Source organism: Propithecus coquereli, unplaced genomic scaffold, assembly GCF_000956105.1.
Source record: "Propithecus coquereli isolate 6110/MARCELLA unplaced genomic scaffold, Pcoq_1.0 Scaffold269, whole genome shotgun sequence".
Classification (NCBI taxonomy): Eukaryota; Metazoa; Chordata; class Mammalia; order Primates; family Indriidae; genus Propithecus; species Propithecus coquereli.
The window spans coordinates 1467828-1473690 of NW_012148274.1; the positions used below are offsets into that span (position 1 = coordinate 1467828).

Consider the following 5863-nt stretch of genomic DNA (forward strand, 5'->3'; position numbering starts at 1 on the left):
TTCATTTTATCTAAGTTGTTGAATTTACTGGCATAAGTTGTTCATAATATTCTCTAATCATCCTGTTCATTTCTATAGGATCTGTAGTGATGTCTCCTTCGATTTCTTTTTTTAATTAACAATAATAATTTCATATAATTTTCTTCTGAGACACAGTCTCACTTTGTCACCTGTGCTAGAGTGCAGCTTATTTTTAGCCCAGGTAATTTTTGGTAGAGACAGGTTCTCACTCTTGCTCAGGCTGGTCTTGAACTCCTAACCTCAAGCAGTCCTCCCATCTCGGCTTCCCAGAGTGCTAGGATTACAGGCATGAGCCACCATGCCTGGCCAATGTTTTGATATAAGTATACAATGTGGGATGATTAAATCAAGCCTATAATTGTAACACTTTAGGAGACTGAGGTGGGAGGATTGCTTGAGGCCAACAGTTTAAGACCAACATGGCGAGACTCTGTTTCTACAAATTTTTTTTTAAAAAATTAGCCAGGCATGGTGGCACATGCTTGTAGTTCTTAGCTACTCAGAAGGCTGAGACAGGAAGATCACTTGAGGCCAGGAGTTCAAGGCTGCAGTGAGCTATGATTGTGCCACTCCACTCCAGCCTGCGTGACAGGGAGATTCTGTCTTAAAAAAAAAAAAAAGAAAATTCATCATTCAAAACATAGTAGAAGCTGCAGCTGTCAGGGACATTTCTGAAGCAAGTGTCTTTGACACCTATGTGCTTCTCAAGCTGTATGTGAAGCTACATTACTGCGTGAATTGTGACATTCACACAAGATAGTCAGGAATCATTCTCGGGAAGCCTGAAAGGACCAAACACCCTCATCCAGATTTAGACCAGCAGCTGCTGCTCCACAACCTCCTCCAAAGCCCATGTAAGGAGCTGCGTGCTTAAGGACTGAAGAAAAACTATCTTCTGGAAAACAATAAAATGGAAATGATACTTAAAAAAATCAGGGACAAAAAAGGAAACATTACAACTGATACCATAGAAATACAAAGGATCATTAGAGACTACTATAAACAACTGTAAGCCAACAAATTGGAAAATATATAAGAAATGGATAAATTTCTGGACACATGTAACCTACCAAGATTTAAGCATGAAGAAACAGAAAATCTGAACAGACCAATAACAAACAACAAGAAAAAAGCAGTAATAAAAATTTTCTCATGAAAGAAAAGCCAAGGTCCTAATGGATTCACTGCTGAATTCTACCAAAAATTTAAAGAAGAACTAATAGCAATTCTAAGTCAAACTATTCAAAAAAAATTGAAGAGGGAGTACTTCCAAACTCGTTCTAGAAGGCCAGCATTATCCTGATACCAAAACCAGACAAGGATACAGCACAAAAAGAAACTACAGGCCAATATCCCTGATGAACATAGAGATGCAAAAATCCTCAACAAAACATTATAGTAAAATGAATTCCACAACACATTAAAAAGATCATTCACCAGGATCAAGTAGGATTTATCCCAGCGATGGAAGGTGGTTCAATGTCTATAAATCAATAAACGTGGCAGTGACATTTTTGAAGAATGCGATGTTCCTCAACCCTGCCCCTAATATATATTTTTCCTTTTATTTGAATATTCTTCATTTATATTTGTCTGGTGTTTCCTTGTGATTAGATTGAGGTTATGCATTCTCTGTTGGAATCCCACATAGTTGATATTGTACCCTCAGGGTATCACATCTGGAGGTAAACAATGTCTACCCGTTGGTTTCCTCCCTCCCACACTCCCTCCCTTCCTTCCTTTCTTTCTTCGAGACAGGGTCTGTGTGCATCCCCCAGGTTACAGTGCACTGGGGTCATCATAGCCCACTGCAATCTCAAACTCCTGGGCTCAAGAGATCCTCCTGCCTCAGCCTCCTGAGTAACTGGGACTACAGACAAGTGCCACCATGCCCGGCTAATTATTCTATTTTTTTGTAGAGATGGTGTCTCACTCTGTTGCTCAGGCTGGTCTTGAATTCCTGGCCTCAAGAAATCCTCTTGCTTCAGCCTCCCAAAGTGGTAGGATTACAGACATCAGACACTGCCCCTGGCCAATAGTGTTAATTTTGATCATCTAGTCAAGGTTTGCCTAATTCCTCCACTGTATAATTATTGTTTTCTCCCCTCTACAACTTCTAAGTCCATGGGGAGACACTTTAGAATCATGCAAATATTCTGCTTCTCAGCAAACATTTTTCTTAGATTTAGTATCCATGGTAATGCTTGCTTCATTCAATCTTTACCATGATGGTTGCCAAATGATAATTTCTAGAGTCTAGCATTTCCTTGTCATTTCCCTGTTGGCCCTGTCATTCTACTGTAACAAGAGACCTCCATTCTCCATTTATTTATCTATTTTTTCTTGAGAAGAGCTCCTTAATTCTTCTCAATACAATTTTTCCACATATCCAAAAAGTCAGATAATCTATTAGCACCACTTATCTCCCCTTGTAGACATTCCATCTGGAGCTCTTCATCCTCACCACCACTCTGAACTGATGGTCTTCTGTCCTGCTGTATAGCTGCCTTCCTGAGATTTTTGCTTCTTATCATCTCATGAGTTTCATGCACCATTCTTCTGTGTTGGGTCCTGTTTTCTGAATCCTGTGCCTTCCCCTTTCTGAGTTTCCTTTTACATTTTGATGGAGACATTCTTCTGTAACTTTCTGAGAATGGGTGGGCAACAAGTTAATTTTTTTTTGAGAATATGTCTAAAAAAATCTTTACTTTTTCTCTCATTTTATTAATAGCTTGGATGTTGAATTCTGGAAGTTATTTTCCCCTTAGAAAGCACTGCTTTAATGTGTTGTAGCTTCTGTGGCTGCACTGGGGACATCCAATGCCCTTCCAATTCCTGATACTTTTATGTATCCTGATTCTTTGTATGTAAAAAGAATGTAATGACACTTTTTTGGTTTTCATTCAGGATATTTTCATTTAACATATTTTGTCTACTCTTCGGATCTACAATTTCTTGGTGTAGCTACTTTTCAATTTATCATACTGAGAGGTGTGTGTGTGTGTAAAGAAAAAGAAAAGAACCAGTTTATCACACTGAGCCCTGGGTGGGAACTTTCAATATGAAGACTCACATCTTTCAGTTCTGAAAATTTGTTTTGGTGTTTTCTCTTTGTTAATTTCTTCCTGGTGTTTTCTTTTTTTAAAATTAACTTAATTTTAACTGACACATAATAATTATACATATTCATGAGGTACATAATGATTTGTCTATACACATAATGTATAGTGACCAAATCAGAGGAATTACCATAGCCATCATCTCAAACATTTATCACATCTTTGTGTTGGGAACATTCCATATACACCTTCTAGCTATTTGAAATTATCTATTATTGTTAACTATAATCATCCCACAGTGCTATAGAACCCTAGAACTTATTCCTCCTATCTAGCTGTAATTTTGTATCCTTTAACAAATCTCTCCCTATTCTTCCCTTTCTCCTACCCCTCCCAGCCACTAGTGTACTTTGTGCTACCTTTTACTTCTACGAGATCAACTTTTTTTGGCTTCTACATATGAGTAAAAATACACAGTGTTTAACTTTCTGTCTCACTTATTTTGCTTAACATTATGTCCTCCAGTTCCATCCATGTTGCCATGAATGACAGGATTTCATTCTTTTTTATGGCTGAATAGTATTCAATTGTGTATACATACCACATTTTCTTCATTCATCTATCGTAGTGCACCTACATTGATTCCATATCTTGGCTATTGTGAATAGTGCTAAAATAAACATGGGAGAATTAATGTCTGTTCGATATATTAGTTTCTTTTCCTGTGGGTAAATGTCCAGTAGAGGGCTTGTTGGATCATATGGTATGGTGGTTCTGTTTGTAGTCTTTTTTGAGGCACCTCCATACTATTCTCCACAGTGGCAGTCCTAGTTTAAATTCCCATTGCCTGGTGTTTGCTTATTCTCTCTTTCTGCAAAGCCTGTTTGTCAAGATGTTGGGCTTCCTTGATTGATGTTTTAATTTTTCTTATTGAGTTGTTTGAACTTTTTTATATATGAACTCTTTTATCATGTATGATAATGATATTTATCTTTTTGTTTACTTTTACAGTTTTTGGATTTTTTTACTTACAGAAGTTTAAAAAGTTTTATGTAGGTAGTTACATTTATCTTTTACTTTATACCTTTTTTCTCAAGTTTTATACTTAGAAGGTCATTTTCCATTCTGAGATCGGATATTCATTCATCTATATATTTTTTACTTTGTTTTATGTGTATCTGTGTGTGTTTAACATTTCACCTTTGAATTTTACTGTAACTTATTTTGGTGTATTTTTTTTTTTTTTTTGAGACAGAGTCTCACTGTGTTGCCCTGGCTAGAGTGAGTGCCATGGCGTCAGCCTAGCTCACAGCAACCTCACACTCCTGGGCTCAAGCAATCCTCCTGCCTCAGCCTCCCGAGTAGCTGGGACTACAGGCATGCGCCACCATGCCCGGCTAATTTTTTCTATATATTTTTAGTTGTCCAATTAATTTCTTTCTATTTTTAGTAGAGACGGGGTCTCGCTCTTGCTCAGGCTGGTCTTGAACTCCTGAGCTCAAACAATCCGCCCGCCTCGGCCTCCCAGAGAGCCAGGATTACAGGCGTGAGCCACCGCGCCCGGCCTGGTGTATATTTTAATAAGGAATCTTTTCCCCCAAATAATTAATTGTCCCGGCACCCTTTTAAAACTAAACATTCCTTTCTTGGTTGATTTGAAATACCACCTCTACCAAATAATAAGTTTATTTATACACTGGGTCTAATTGGAGAACTTTTACTCAGCTTTCCATGGTGTTACTGGGAGGAGTGAGTAATCATACAGGAAATGAGGTGCCCTGGAGTCATTTACTGTCTAGATAATGAACCGCCTGGTTAAAAGGGGCTAATTGAAACAATTTGCAAACATAAGAGAATGATTTTCTTGGAGTTCTTAATATTTAATCTGGGGTTGTGATGATTGAAACTTTTAAATCCATTTTTTGAGCATTGCTAATAGAATGTGTAATCGCCACCCGGTCCAAGGGACAGGGAGTTCCAGGGGACATTCTAAAGACCTGCCCGCCCCCCAGTCGCCACTTACTCATTTCCCTCCGGTCCTCGCTAGGGTAAGACGCCAACAGGGGATGAGCGGATGTGTGCAGCAGCGGAAGAAGAGGAAGGGGGCTTCGTGAACACGTGGCCACACTGCCTCGGCGCAATCCATGAAGGGCTCTCCTAACCGTTCTCACTAAGACTTAAAAGCATTAACCGCCGCTCCCCACACTGTCCCAAGTGTTCATGGATGGCTATTGGGTGGGTCCTGCCCGGTAGCCTAACTGGGCACCGGGCATGCGTGGGACGGCGCGAGAGCATTGGGCCCGGAGGCCGCAGTTGAAGCCGTGGCCCGAGGAGAGCCGGCCAGGCCCGCCAGGGGGTAGCGAAGCTCCGGGCGGCCGCAGCTGTAGAGAAGTTGGCTGCAGAAAGGGCGCAAAGAAGGGGCGGAGAGAGCGGCTCAGAACTTGGAAGTCCGCGTCGCACGTCCAGCTTGCTTTACGGCTTCTGATTGACTGCTTTGCGGCTCTTCTCCCCTTTCGACTTGATTTACGGCTCCACCTCCTGTCCTGCCTCACACCTTCAAGTTCCTGCTGTGGGTCAGGACCTTCTTCCCAGGGTCCCTTGCGCTTCCTTCCCGGTCTCCTTTGCGCGGTCTCCAGCTGAGCTCCCTTGCACTTGTTCAAAGCTCAGACCGAGCTCGCTCCCTGCGTGCACCGCGCGCGCTGCCCGAGGCGCGTAAGTGGGCAGGGAGGACGGGTCCCCGTTGGGGTGGTTCCGCCCGGGGGTTAGGGGGCGCGGGACAGCTC

General features: G+C 41.3%; 1 protein-coding gene across 3 annotated transcripts in view; it reads left to right on the top strand.

Moving 5' to 3' along the window:
- RAD52 (RAD52 homolog (S. cerevisiae)) overlaps window positions 1–5863 on the top strand; it is a 79696-nt gene that overhangs the window by 39320 nt on the left and 34513 nt on the right. The window contains exon 1 of one of the 3 annotated variants that reach the window (XM_012647461.1): window positions 5703–5792. The exons of the other annotated variants lie outside the window; for them this stretch is intronic. The gene's annotated coding sequence lies outside the window, so the exon portion shown is untranslated. Of the gene's footprint in view, window positions 1–5702; window positions 5793–5863 lie in introns of those variants that run through there. 3 annotated transcript variants of the gene reach the window in all.